The sequence below is a fragment of the Pinus tabuliformis genome, chromosome 6 (assembly GCF_031772625.1).
Source record: "Pinus tabuliformis cultivar Carrire ecotype Pingquan chromosome 6, CPIR1, whole genome shotgun sequence".
Classification (NCBI taxonomy): Eukaryota; Viridiplantae; Streptophyta; class Pinopsida; order Pinales; family Pinaceae; genus Pinus; species Pinus tabuliformis.
In genome coordinates this window covers 2,081,917,095-2,081,933,093 of record NC_142292.1, presented here as the reverse complement: position 1 = coordinate 2,081,933,093, position 15,999 = coordinate 2,081,917,095, and the positions used below count along the sequence as shown (strand labels likewise).

The 15,999-nt window shown below is 38.0% G+C and overlaps 1 protein-coding gene across 2 annotated transcripts in view; it reads right to left on the bottom strand.

The window, feature by feature from the left end:
* The window catches only part of LOC149267572 (secretory carrier-associated membrane protein 1-like), a 194,561-nt gene that overhangs the window by 18,962 nt on the left and 159,600 nt on the right, over nucleotides 1–15,999 (bottom strand). The window lies entirely within an intron of this gene.

The following is a 15,999-nucleotide window of genomic DNA, read 5'->3' as shown; positions in this document are numbered from 1 at the left end:
TGGAAAGGAGTGTGTGTTGGAGACTGAGACAAAGAACTAGAATAGCCTACCTCACACAAGGAATTCGCCAATTGAGAAAATAAGAACAACAAGGCTTATGCCTTGATTGCAGCATCAGTAAATGAAGAGGTGAGTCACCATATTTTGCCATTTTCAAATTCTTTCGAAGAATTACAAAAACTGAAGGAACTCTATGGCTCATACTCTGCACTTGAATTTGTTCAACTCATGATTAAATTGTTCAGCCTTGAATTACAAAATGATGATCCTCTTGCTCTTGCATCAGAAGTAAAATCTATTATGCATGATATCAAAGTCACTAATGTTTAACTATACATTACTCTAATAGCTTTTTCAAGGCACTTTATCCCACTTACTCAAATTATCTTGAGTCATTGCAAGCAAATGGAAACCTCAAAGAAATTACCTTTGACTCCCTTGTGAACAAATTTGTTGAACGAGAGAAATATTTTTGGAAGAAGATAGCTCCTAAGTCTTCTGAAGAGGTTGTGTGTCTTACACATAGAGAGAATAATCTTACTCAATATTCTTCCAGAAGAATAGGTGGTCGAAGAGGAAGAGGAAGATTAAATTTCAGAGGCGAGGGGGGGGTAGACACTCTCAATGAGAAAAGTCATGTTTTCATTGCATATGTTGCAATCAAGATGGATCACATGATGCATCGACATGAAAGTTGCCTTGGTGATTCGAATTGGATCCTTAAACATTTCCATGATTGTTTCAAATTATGTCAGGCTTCAAAATCTTATGAATGACGAGCTTATTAGAAATGACCTCTCAACAATGGCAATTTGTGGCTAGCACGGAACAACGAGGACCCTCAGTCAAAGCGCACTGACCGTTGGCCCATGGAGACCGTGCATGGATGCAAATTTCCAATCGGAAGCCCAGATCCAAAAACAGAGGTAGTTTCTGATATGCGATTAGCGCATCGCAGGGAAAAACTCTCAGTGAAGGAAAGCCCCGAGTGCTCAGTCACGAGGAAAATAGGAAATCGTCAAAAGGCGGGTCCCACACCCAAAACCGATTGGATATCATGTGCACTTCAAGCAATAAACGAGTTTGGCCGAGTTCAGTGCGATGCCACACACCGACTGACACACGTCCAGCGGATGTGAGAGAAAATTGCTTACATCACGTGAGTAATGGTAGACAAAGACCGTAGGATCTGGAGGCTCTAGATCAATGGAAGAGAATCAACCCGATGGAAAACTGGATTTGACAGGGAAATAGATTGAGGTACATGATATTTGAGGTCCGACATGACTAATGAGTTGGCAAAGGAATCAGTTTCGCGGGCGATCTTGGAGCAACATAAATAACGACCAATTCAAAGAGAACTAACACTTAGTTCGCGAGGAAATAGGTGGCCACCTCTCTGTGAAGCGTTACACAGCGATGATGACACAGAGCAAGGGAATTCCAACGGATATAGGCAGGTGATCCAGAGAGACGGGAAGTGGAAAGAAATAGTCAAGGAACAGATTGGCTTTAAGCCATGAACAGACAAAGAGCAGGAGGAAAAGAAGTAGAGAGACAGAAGTGAATTGTAGAGAACATAGAAGTCGAGCTAACCTACAGAGCAAAGGCCGCATCGAGCAGACAGAACAGAGAGAGTCCGAGAGTCTGTGAACTCTAGAGAAGACTTGAGAGGTTCAAGCAACTCCTCTATGTAGACCTGTCAGGTATTGAGTACCAAATTGGACTCATACCACTGAGACCAATCAAGGTCAAGATTAAGTAAGGGGAGTCTGTGTACTCTAGAGACTTGGGGGATCCAAGTACAATCCTACTGATCATTCTCTGTTAAGTGAGACTCAAATTGAGCTCCTTCTTGTAAAACTTCTGCTTTAAGACGCAATAGAAAAGGCCACCACTTAAGATTGGACCGGGAGACGTAGCCCAAGAGGATTGGGTGAACTCCTTATTAAATTTTTTGTGCTTTGTATTTTCTTACTGTGTTTCTCTTATTGTTTCAAGTGCTTGTGTAATTTGCAATATTATCAATCTGTTGCTTAAAATAACATAGGCACACCCCAGCACATGGGTCTGTAATACCTTCATTAATTAACTAAGATCATTCACGAGTGATTTCAAATCAAGTGGTATCAGAGCTCTAGGTTGTTTAAGGTTAGACAAGCTTGTGTTAGATTTGTTGTTGAATGCTAACTAGATCAAAGCCTAAATTAGGAGAAAGAGAGTTGGTCGAAACTAACCTGGAAATTGGAAGAGTTTGTCCTAAGAAGAAAATATCAGGAGAAAGTCCCTTGGGACCAGACCCCCAATTCATAGATAGTTTCTTGGCCATGAGGTCCATGGTAGAGGAAATGTACAGGGAGTTTAAGAAAGGTAAAGACGAAGATTCGTCACACTCCAAAGAAAAAGGAGAAGAAGAATCTCTCCTCCATGACCACTCAAAACGCAAAGGGAAAGAAGAAAAATTTCTCACACCTCCTAATAGCCCTGAACATAAAAAGAAGACATCTTTGATTAAATTAGATGTTAAATTTGATTTACCAATATATGATGGAGAGTTGAATGCAAATAAGTTGGATAATTGGATCAGACAAATTGATGTTTATTGCAGAGTGCAGAGTATCAACTCAGACAAGAGTAAGATTCAACTGGCCAGCCTACACCTTGGAGGCACTACCTTGGTATGGTGGGAAGGCAGGACACAAGCTGACATGAAGAAACATGGTAAGATTCTTTTTGTTTGGAGTGAATTTGTTTCTACAATGAAAAAGAAGTTCTATCCACTGGCTTACATGCAGCAAGCCATGATGAGCTAGCAAACTATTCACCAATTGAAAGGGCAAAGTGTACAAGGTTACACCCAAGAATTTAGAAAGAGAGCTTTGATTCTAGTAATTTCATTAGACTCACCTGAGACTTTGTTGAAGTACATAGGTGGTCTACACAGCTACATGAGGCACATTATCCTCATGTTTAATCCCCCTAGTATAGATGAGGTATCTATTCAAGCTACACATCTAGAAGCTAGAGGAAAGAACGGGAATGCAGAAGTTGGAGGATCATCCAAGCCCATTGCAAGCAAGAATAAGGAGAAAAGAGAACAGAAATGGAAAGAGAGGAAGGCCAACACTACACAGAAAAGAAAGTCTTCATGCACTCACTGTAAGAAGGATGGGCATGATGATGAGCACTATTGGATTCTGCATCCGATGCTGAGACCTAAGAAGTTCGAGGGCAAGAAGAAGAAGATTGTTGCAGCTATTCAAAAAGATTTGGGGTCGGACTCAGGAGATGAAACAACCATTGCAGCCATAGGTATAAAAGGTAAAGATTCTGAAGCATCTACTAGTAATTCTGCACAATCTATTAATGATGAAGAAAATGAGAGAAAAAGACATGAGCTTTTCCATATTTGAGTTATTTCCAAGAATCAAAATATTGATACTTTTTTTGATAATGGCTCACAAGTAAATTTAATTTTTGAAGCAATTGTAAAGAAGTTGGGATTACTGACTACCCCTCACAAGAAACAATACCCATTAGGTTGGTTAAGTGATAAAGCACAACTACAAGTGACTAGACAATGTAAACTTAAGTTTTCTTTTGGGTTAGCATTTGTAGATGAGGTTGAGTTAGATATAGTTCCTCTGGATATATGTGGAATTGTTTTAGAAGTCCTTACTTGTATGATAGAAAAGCTATTTTCTATAGAGCTAAGAACAAGAATCTACTCGTTAAAGATGGAATCGAATACTTTGTAAGAGCTCATAAGCTCAAGAATAATTATACTCTCATAAACTCGGGGCAGATGAAACGAATTGTAAATTCATGCAAACATTTTTTAGTGATGGTTGTAAAGGAAAAGAAACCTGATAAAACCAACGTATTTTAGGGTTGTGATGCTAAACAACAAGCTGATTTAGAAAAAGTTGTTTCAAAATATGATATCTTGTTTCAAGAACCTAAAGGTCTGCCACCCAAAAAGGAAACAGTGCATGATATTAATTTGCAACAAGATGCTCCATTGCCTAACATTGGAATGTACAGGTTGTCCACTTTAGAGAATGTAGAAATCAAGAAGCAGGTGCAGGAGTTGCTCGAGAAGGGATTCATCAGACCTAGCACATCACCATGTGGGTCTCCAATCGTTTTGGTAAGAAAGAAAGATGGCTCATGGAGAATGTGCATTGATTACCGAGCACTCAATAAGATAACAGTCAAAAATCGTTATCCCCTTCCTTGCATAGATGATCTATTAGATCAATTGAAAGAAGTTGTTTATTTTTCCAAGTTAGACTTGCATAATGGATATCATTAGGTCAAAGTTGCAAAAAAAAGATGCATGCAAGACTGCTTTCAAAACAAAGTAGGGATTGTATGAGGGGCCGGTTATGCCTTTTTGCTTAACTAATGCTCCTGCTACTTTCATGAGAATAATGAATGATGTACTCAGACCTTTCCTTGATGATTTTGTTATTGTATATCTAGATGACATTCTTATAGTTAGAAAAACGTGGGAAGAACATTTAAAGCATGTTAAGCAGACACTAGATGTTTTGAAAAGAGAAAAAATTTATGTTAAACTCTCAAAATGTGAATTTGGCAAAACATCTTTGAATTATTTGGGTCATATAGTAGGGGGTGGTGAATTGAAGATAGATCCCTCTAAAGTTGCAGTCATTGTAAACTAGCCTAAACCCAAATCTGCTACAGAAGTTAGAAGCTTCTTAGGAGCAGCACAATATTGGAGAAAGTTCATTTCTAACTTTTCCTTAATTTCAGCTCCCTTACATGCTTTAACAGGATTGAACAAGGTGTTTTAGTGGGGAGGCAAACAGTAGAAAGCCTTCGACACCTTGAAAGAAAAGATTAGTACAACACCAGTATTAGCACTACCCGATCTTCAAAGACCATTTGAGATCCAAAAAGATGCCAATGACTATGCCATGGGAGCAGTGTTGATACAGCAAGGTAAACCCATATGTTACATTATGAGACATTTAATTTTGCAGTAGTTAACTATCCCATGTATGATAAAGAATTGTATGCATTAGTACAGAGTGTGAAAAAGTGAAAACATTACTTAATGGGAAAAGAGACAGTTATACATACTAATCATCAACCACTTCAATATCTACACTCCCAAACTAAGTTGCAACAATCAAGACACTATAGATGGATGGGTTTTCTACAACAGTTTCATTTAGTCATCAGATATAAAAAGGGCATACACAATAAAGTTGCAGATATGTTATCTAGACCTATTATAATGCATCCACTATACTTAAGCATAATTCAGTAATGCATGAGAGCTACATTGAACAATATGCTCAAGATATAAATTTTAAAGATGTATATGAAACTTTAAGTCAAGGCAAACAAGTAGAAGAATTGGACTATCATGTTAAGGACCGACTCTTGTATCATTGTGGGAAGCTATGCATTCCACAAACTGAATGAGTAAAGATAATTCAAGAAGCACACACTTCTCTAATATCAAGTCACTTTGGGGTAAGTAAAACGATTGCACAACTGCAAAGATTTTGTTATTGGCCAAAAATGAATGAGACAGTTTCTAGATATGTAAGAGGGTGTACCATGTGTGCTAAAAGCAAGCCCAGCAATAGAAAACTAGGCTTGTACACTCCACTACCAATTCTTTCTCATCCTTGGGAAAGTATTTCCATGGACTTTGTTGGAGGACTGTCTAAATCTAGGAAAGGTCATGACTATTTCTATGTTGTTATGGATAGGTTCAACAAAATGTGTATTTTGATACCTTGTAACAAACAGATTATAGCTGAACAAACTGTAAAGTTGTTCTTTCAGCATGTATGGGTCCATTTTGGATTATCCACTTCCATTGTATCTGATCGAGACATCCAATTTGTTGGGAAGTTTTGGTCAAGTCTGTGGGAACTGATAGACACCAAACTAAAGAAAAGCATAGCCTTTCATCCACAAACAGATGGCCAGACAGAAGTAGTCAACAGGACAGTGGTCCGGTTGCTCAAAGGCCATTACAGCAAGCATCCCAAACTTTGGGATTAACATTTATGTTATGTGCAGCATGCTTACAATCGAGAAAAACATTCTTCTACACACAAATCTCCTTTTGAGACATGTTTTGGTTTCACACCAAGGTCTCCCTTGGATTTTGTTTTTGGTAAAGACATAGCAGTTGATGGACACAGTGATGTGGACAAGGCAACCAAATTCATTGAACAAATCCAAGAGATTCACCAGGAAGTACAAGAATAGCTGGAAAAGAGCCAAGCCAAATACAAGGCAAGGCATGACAAGCATCAAATGAAGCATAGTTTCCAAGTTGGTGATCAAGTCTGGCTGTATATCAGCAAAGAAAGAATGCAAGGTGAAGGTAAAAAGCAAAAGCCAATAAGGCATGGACCTTTCAAGATACTTGAGAAAATTGGTAAGAATACTTTTCGCCTTGATTTACTAGCTTACATGCACATCTACTCAGTCGTTAATGTAGACAGCTTGAGACTATTTGAACCTTCATTGATTGAAGATCCCAAAGAGGAGAGTCAATTGCCTTCTATTGATAATCTATTCCCTGAATATCTCAATGAATTGTAGGAAGACATGGTTCTGGACATGAAGGTGAGGACGACGCGCAGGGGAGATGTTGAGTACCTCTGGATTGGACTCAAGTGTTCAAAACCAAGCAGTGAAAAATGGATAGAGATTGAACAAGTGAGACAGCTATACCCTCAATTATTTGATGCTTGAAAACCAACTTTTGGTGGTCCAAAATCTTTTTCAGTGGGAAGGTCGTGATCCGAATTGGATCCTTAAACATTTCCATGATTGTTTCAAATTATGTCAGGCTTCAAAATCTTATGAATGACGAGCTTATCAGAAATGACCTCTAGACAATGGCAATTTGTGGCCAGCACAGAACAACGAGGACCCTCGGTCAAAGCGCGCTGACCGTTGGCCCATGGAGATTGAGCATAGATGCAAATTGGCAATCGGAAGCTCAAATCCAAAAACAGAGGCAGTTTCTGATACGTGATTAGCATCGCAGGGAAAAACTCTCAATGAAGGAAAGCCCCAAGCGCTCGGTCACGAGGAAAACAGGAAACCATGCGAAAACCATCAGAAGGTGGGTCTTGCGCCCAAAATCGGTTGGATATCGCATGCACTTCTAGCGGTAAGCAGGTTTGGCTGAGTTCAGCGCGATGCCACACACCGGGTGACACGCATCCAGCGGATGTGAGAGAAAACCGCATACATCGCATGAGTAACGGTCAAGCAACTTACTCGCACGATATAGACAGAGATTGTAGGATCTGGAGGCTCTAGATCAATGGCAAAGAATCAACCCATTGGAAGACCGGATTTCACGGGGAAATAGACTGAGGTACATGATATTTGAGGCATGACATGACCGATGAGTTGGCATAGGAATCAGTTTCATGGTCGATCTTGGAGCAACGGAAATAACAACCGATTCAAAGAGAACTAACACTCAATTCATGAGGAAATAGGTGGTCACCTCTCTGTGAAGCGTTACACAACGATGATGACACAGAGCAGGGGAATTCCAACGGACGAAGGCAGGCGATCCAGAGAGTCGGGAAGCGAAAATGAACAGTCAAGGAGCAGATTCGCTTTAATCCATGAACAGACAAAGAGCAAGGGGAACAGAAGTAGAGAGAAAGAAGTGAATTGCAGAGAACAAAGAGGCCGAGCTAACCTGCAGAGCAAAGGCCGCATTGAGCAAACAGAACAGAGAGAGTCCGAGAGTCTGTGAACTCCAGAAAAGGCTTGAGAGGTTCAAGCAACTCCTCTATGTAGACCTGTCAGGTATTGAGTACCAAATTGGACTCATACCACTGAGACCAGTCAAGGTCGAGATTCATTAAGGGGAGTTTGTGTACTCTAGAGACTTGGGGGATCCAACCACAATCCTACTGATCATTCTCTGTTAAGTGAGACTCAAATTGAGCTCCTTATTGTAAAATATCTGCTTTAAGACATAATAGAAAAGGCCACCATTGAAGGCTGGACCAGGAGATGTAGCCCAAGAGGGTTGGGTGAACTCCTTATTAAATTTGTTGTGTTCTGTATTTGCTTACTGTGTTTCTCTTACTGTTTGAAGTGCTCGTGTATTTCGCAATCTTATCGATCCGTTTCTTAAAATAACATAGGCACACCCCAACACATGGGTCTGTAATACCTTCATTAATTAACTGAGATCATTCACCGGTGATTTCATATCACTTGGGACAGAATTGAGCAGGAAAGAAACCAAACCAAAGGTAAAAATAATGACAAAGAGAAAGGTAAATCACTTGAATCCTCTCACTATGTTGTGGCACACTGCAATATTGGAGTAAATGAAGACTTATTTAATGCTTCACATGCTTTTTAGAAAAATGATTAGTTGCTTCATTCAGGAGAAACTTGCCACATGACTTTTAGAAGAGATTTTTTTGAAGAATTTACTGACAATGTTGATGGAGCAGTATACTTTGCAGACAAATCAAAACTCAAGCCATCAGGGCTTGGCACAATCAGGCTTAAATTGCCTCATCTTCCAGACTTTCTTTTGCATCATGTTTTATATCTCCCACAACTAAGGAGAAATGTTTTCCTTGGTCCACATTCGCCAGCAAGGACACTCCATTCATATGTTTGATGGCAAGGTTGAGGTGAGAAAAGCATCAGATCACTCACTTGTCATGACGGGGATAGAAGAAGAAAGGCTTCACAAGCTACAGGGTACCTCTACTTGTGCACAAATTTTTCATACAATTCTCATTATGATGAAGGTACATTTCCATCAAGTTAATTATGGCATGCTAGATTTGGACACTTAAACTATGACAGCCTCCTCTTGTTGAAGAAAAATGGTGTTACTAGTTTGCCTACAATTCCTAGGAAGCTTAAGCAATGTGATGCTTGCATTCTAGGAAAGCATAGCAAGCAGTATGTTCATGATTCAGATTCCAAAGCACATAGAAAACTTGAACTCGTTCATTCAGTTTTATGTGGTCCAATGCCAGTTCCTTTTACAAATGGAAATAAATATATGATGACATTTATTGATGGCTACACCAGAATGTGTTGGGTTTATTTATTGAAGAACAAATTTGATGCTTTTCAAACAATCAAGAACTTTCATACATGGATTGAAAATGATGCAAAATCTCATATTGACTTATTCGCACTGATAATGGAAAAGAATACACTTCAAATGAATTTGAAAATTATCTTCACCAACATGGGATCAAACATCAAACAATTGTACCTTATAATCCCCAACAGAAAAGAGTAGCTAAAAGAATGAATTGGACAATCTTAAATATGGTGCGCTCCATGATGTTTTTCAAGAATGTAAAATTTATGTTTTGGGCCGATGCAGTTCTATGTGATGTATATGTAAAGAATATATTTCCATCTAGTTCTATTAGAAACAAGACTCCTTATGAAAGTTGGTATGCGCACATTCCTTCGGTAAAGCATCTCAGGGTCTTTGGTTCCACCTGTTATGCCTTGATACCGAAGGTACATAGAAACAAACTTGGTGCAAGGAGCTGTAAGTGTATCTTCCTAGGGTATTCAAACGCCTCTAAAGCATACCATCTCTATGATGAATTCAATAAAAATTGTGTTGTATCTAGAGATGTAATCTTTCTTGAATCATCCAATGCTAACAATATTGTTAAACAGCGAATTGATCACTTGGATAGATTTTCAAATGTAAAATCATTTCAAGAATTTGATAATCAGATTCCACATCTTGAAGGGGGGATTCCTATATTGGATCAACCTGTGGAATCTTCTTCTAAATCACTCTCTCCCCCACATGAAACTCCAACAACTGATGATAATTTGAGTGATGTGATTGATAGAATCGGGAGACTCAATCTTTATTTAGTCCCAACTTAATCAATTGAGTAGACTGGACCATCTTCAAAAGGTCCCCCAAAGTGGTTGACAAAGACACTTGAAAGTGTTCATCCTGATGAGGTTGGAAATACTAGAACTAGAAATTCAACTCGTAAAAATGGAGGTGATGTGGATGACTCTGATTCACCTATTGATATGGATGTTTCTTATGATTGTGAATTGAATTTGTCTACAGATTTTGAACCAACTTTCTTCAAAGAAGCTGCTTCTTATGATGAACAGAAAGAAGTGATGCAAAAGGAGTATGATGCCTTGATAAAGAATGACACTTGGAAGCTGGTTGATCCTCCATTGGGAACCAAACCAATTGGATGCAAGTGGGTATACAAGAACAAGTATAAAGTTGATGGCTCACTTGACAAGCACAAATCCAAGCTTGTGGAAAAAGTTTTTTCACAGAAGGAAGGGGCAAATTATGAGTAAACATTTTCCCCACAGCAAAATGGGCTACCATTCGGACACTCTTTGCCTTGGCAGCTCAGAACGGTTGGAAAGTCCATCAAATGAATGTAAAAATTTCTTTCTTGAATGGAGATCTAAAAGAGAATGTTTTTATGTCCCAACCTGAAGGATTTGTTGTGAAAGGACATGAACATAAAGTATGAAAACTTGTGAAATCCTTACATGACCTCAAACAAGCACCACAAGCCTGGTATGAAAAACTAACTAAGCATCTTCTGAAACTCAATTTCAAACATTATGATCTTGATGACACAACTTTGTTGTGAAGAAAGTTGGAAAAATAGTTGTATATCTTGTGGTATATGTAGATTATATTTTGATGACAGGGAATAATGAGAGCTACATTGCATCCATAAAGAAGGAATTGAGGGAAGGTTTTGAAATGATTGATTTTGGATATGTTCATTACTATCTTAGTATTGAAGTAACTCAACATCCAAAGTCCATATTCCTTTCTCAAAAGAAGTACATTGGAGATTTTTTGAATAGGTTTTGCATGGTTAAGTGAAATCCTCTAACTAATCCAATGGAACAAAATTTAAAGCTCACATCCATTGAAGGAAAAGAATTTGAGGATGCAACAAATTATAGACAACTTGTAGGAAGTCTCAAATACCTGACTACTACCAGACCATACATTTCATTTCCTATTGGAATCCTCTCCAGGTTCATGAAAAATCCTTGTGAGGGACATTGGTCTACTGCAAAAGGAGTTCTAAAGTACTTGAAGGTAACTAAAGGCTTTGAACTCAAGTATACAGAGGTGGGCGACTTCAGCTTGATTGGATACTCTGATTCAGACTTCAATGGAGACAAAGAAACTGGGGTATCTACTTTGGGTTATGATATGAGTCTTGGATCAAGATTTGTCTCCTGTAGATCACGCAAACAATCAGTTCCAGTAGATTCCACAACAGAGGAAGAATATGTGGCAGTAGTTGAGGCAACAAAAGAAATTGTGTGGCTTAGGAAAATTCTGGAATATTTGCAGGTAAAACAACTACATTCGACTCCACTCATGATTGACAATACCTCTACAATAAAGTTGGACAAGAACCCAAAGTTCCATGATCGAACGAAGCATATCAATACAAAACATCATCTGATTCGACATCATGTTGAGGCCAAAACAATCCATCTTCACCATTGTTCCACTAATGAGAAGATTGCAGACATCTTCACCAAAGCACTTGGAAGAGAAAAGCTTGAAAGATACAGAACGATGATTGGACTCACCAACATCCCTTCATATTAAGGGGGGGAATGTTGACACCTAATCATAGGGATTGGATGAACAATTGTAAATAGTTTAAATAGTTAATAAAAGAAAATGAAGAGTAATCAAGAGATGAAACTCAATAGTCACTCCCTCATGTATATAGCTATGAACAACCCAAATGAATAGTATAATCTCATTTGAGGAGTTACCTCCTGGCTTGACACTCTCCTTATCTCTGCCTAGGGTTTTCTCAATAGCCCATAACATCTAGCTTCTAAGGCTTCCTCATGAACTGTAATGTCTAGCTCTTAGAGTTTCATCATGAACCCTAATGTCTATCTCCTAAGGTCTCCTCATGAACCCTTTTAACTTCAAGAAAATTACAAAGAAGAATATAATGATCATAATGATTACAAGATCTCTCTCGTCCCTTATACATAAAATTAAGTAAGGAACATTAACATAAATAAATGCACAAGCCCATACAAGTAATCAACAAGGTGACCCCATATGAATACTTCTATAATAAAATTATGTATATGTGTCCAACTAATGTTTATCCAACCTTAAAAGTGAAACAACCTCCATGCATGATCCTCCTTAGACCCAACACCCTTCTTCAAACATGGTGCACTTTCCAACAAGTTTTTAATCCAATGATCCCTCTTTCCCTATGCTACAATATATAATTATGATCATTCAAATAAATCCTCTAACTATCTATCACATGCCCTCTATCTTACTAATGCTATTATCATATATTCCAATGTGATTACAAATCGCACATGCTCCTCCTCAACATGTGTTAAAGTCAATCGCAAACCTCCACATATTATTTTCAAGTCAATCACCAACCTCCACATAGTATGTTCAAGTCAAGTCCCCAACATACAAGTTATATTTTACATGGCCTCAAGATCCAAGGGCTAAGTTCCCAAAAATCCTCCTTCTTTGTAGGTGCTCCCCTCATTAACCAATCCCCCCATTCTATGCACACAATGGTTTTTTCATCATGCTAATTAGGGTAACAACCTCCTAGGTAAGGGAACCATGCCAAGACTTTATGTTCAAGTATACATACAAACTAATCCATCCATATCTCCATGAATGGGTAGGAGACATGATTCTCTACCAATAATGAGAAAACATTTTGCAATAACCTAAAAATCTAGCAATCCCTCTCTATGGGAAAAGTGTTTTAAGTAACACCCAACAACATCATTTTGGAACTACAACCTACAACATGAATGCCTTCACAAAGCTAAAATAATGTTCCTCCATCATGATATGCATTGATAGTTACTCCACAAGGGTCCTACCCAAAAATACAAGGCCACACACCCTAGCATCCCTTGAAACAATCACTACACAAAATTGTGGGCCTTTATCGAAGTAATTTAACAAACAATATTTTACTCAACCTTCACATGGTGAATATCAAAGAATAATACAACAGCGAAACTCATGTGTAATTCTTCCCTGGATAATTAGATACATATAAAGCATCACGACATTATTCATGATCCATGCATGTCAGAGTGAATAGCTTACTTGAAATACAACTAGTTTTGAATGGGGAGAATTAAGCATGCCAAAGGAAGGTGTTGAGTCACAGATGACATGTAGATATTCGGTTGCTTGAACATAGGATTTTCCTTGAATTGAGAATTCTATGGCTAAGGGAGTGATCATGTACATAGGGTGAACCCACAAGAGAACGTGATGTAGGAGGTCTTGTAGCATTTTTTTTTTTGATAAGTTAGCCATTAGTTGAAAAAATCAAAATACCATTGAAAAATGATAAGTTAGGATATGGACCAAAAACAAAATTGAAAACAAAAAAATGTTAGGATTTATTATCATTTTAGGTCCATATCATAAAAAATGATAGGGTAGTTTCTCTAAAAAAGGAAGGCAAATGATAAAATGTTAGATAAGCAATAAAAAGAAAATATTTTCTTTAGAAAATAAAAATTAAGGCTGCTAGTTCAAACGTGCCTTTAAAATTTATTGTTTAGTTTAAATAATGCCTAAATTCCTTAATAGAGGTTTAATTATTGTGATAAACTTTATTTCCATGCAAATAATCAATAACGCATGATTTTTTCATATGGATGGAAGCAACAAAATGTCAAATCAGCACCAAATAACCGTCGAACACTTTTCAACGAACACAACTAACGTCGCTCGGATCAACGACGGAGGTAGCATTTCGGCCCCCCTTCAACCATTTCCCATTAACGTGACAGGTTGGGTCTGAAAATTTGTTTCAATGGCCGCCCATTTTTGCTATGTGTCACTTTTGTAGCATTTCGAGCCCCCAAAGCCCAAAACCATAAACCACCTCATCACCCCCACGAAATCCCATCGACGTTTTCCTCTCTTCCAACGGTTGACCTCACTCCCGCACCATATCATCCGCCTGTTATCCCCTTCTCCATACAGAATCCACCATGTCATAAATCCATTATCCCTCACCCACTCACAAGCTACCACATCATAAATCCATTGCACCATACGCTCCTATCCCATTGCCAGCCTCATTTAACCATTTTACCCTCCTGTTGGACAATTAATCTCGCTCCTTTGTAATAAATTGCCTACGATTATATTTTAAATGGAAAATTAAGCCCAATTTTACTTATAAATAGCCCATGGTTCTACCCTTTATCACTTTTCTACTTCCATCCATATAGTCTAAAGCTTTATTCGCTCTGTGTATATTTTCCCCTCTCATCCATTTTTTAGATAAATTAGTTTTCATATTCCACACCTTTACAACAAGATGTCTCCCAAAATTAAAACATAGAAAACTGTCGAAGAAGGAAATCCATCTACAACCTCGCTTGACTTGGATCACCTTCCCCTTGCAGATTCCCTGTTCAAAATCACCGACTGTAAATGTGAATTTGATTTCCGCGAATTGCATTCGTGGCTAAAGTAGAAATACAAATAAAGAAGTTCCCATTCATTTCTAGGAGACACATTTTCCCTTGTTCTCTTTTCCCAAAACTCATCATTTCCTTGATTTGATCACTTGGTGCCAAGCCAGGTATGATCCTGTGCAAAGAACAATGATGAATCCGGATGGAAAAATCTTGATCACCATTACTGCTCAAAGTATAAACCAAATGTTAATGATACCTTCATTTGACTCTCTCATCTATTTCTCACTAGTAGCTATCATGGACCTTTATAATAAAATCACCTTCCCACAGAGAGCCCTTATTTTTGAACTTTTTCTGCCAGAAGATGTTGAATTACCCAAGTGAAACCCACCTCATTCATCTTATATGTTCCCTGAAGCCACTAGACATATCATCTTCCTGCTATCATACCTTCTAGGCTATGAAAATGATCAACTTTTTGATGAATCTATCCTTGGATTCTTTTCCATTTTCAATCAAGAATATCAATCTTCTTTCATGTATAATTATAGCCAATTCTTGGCTGATAATATACATGAACAATTTATGAATTTTACCACACAAGGAGTGTTCATATATACCTCAGTCATAATCCATTTGATTTTGTTTCAGCAAGGAGATTCATTGCACATTCAACTTAACAAGAAAGATGAGTAAGGAGTGAATCAATCAGTGATTCACTGGATACAGTTAGTTAAATCAGCATCATCAAAGTTTACATTCTCTTAGTTTATAGATTCTTTTGTACATCCAGTTCTTCAATTACTCAATAGCCAGGCAAAGCCCAGAATTGGAGAAGAAATTAAGAAAACATTGCACCTATCTAAACAGACCAAGATTGGTGACTGGTATCTATACCAGAACTACATTGAAATTAGGATATATGGCAGTGAGCTAGCTCCATACAAACTGCCTAAGTATGTGCCAATGAGGATATTCTCACTGGAATACATTAGGAAAATGATAAATATGGATGAAGTCCATTTTGTCTCAAGCAATAAAAAGTCACAGTTCAAACTCAAAACCAAGGTAGGAACATTCATCTGTAATACTAGGTCTGCTAGTATAGAGGAAGAAAAATTGTTGAAGAACATGAATCTCCAGCCAAGCTTCACCTGGTCTTATGATCCTTTTGGGATCATTTCAACCCTGAGAGTTCAATTGAAGGAAACCTCTTACAACCATACTCCCAGGGAAGAATTAGAGAAGTTTATGAACCTAGAGTAGTGGTCTAAAGGGACTCTCTTAGAAGCAGATGAATAGGTTATAATCACACCACGGGAAAATACTCCAGCCACTCAAAGTACTCAACACAAAAGAGCCAAAGATAAAACTCAGTCAGCTACATAATCAATTAAAGAGTATTCTATACTACAAAAGAAATTGAACACCGAGTTGTCAATATCACCAGGGAGCAAGCCACCAGAAATAATTTATCTTGGAGATTTAGAA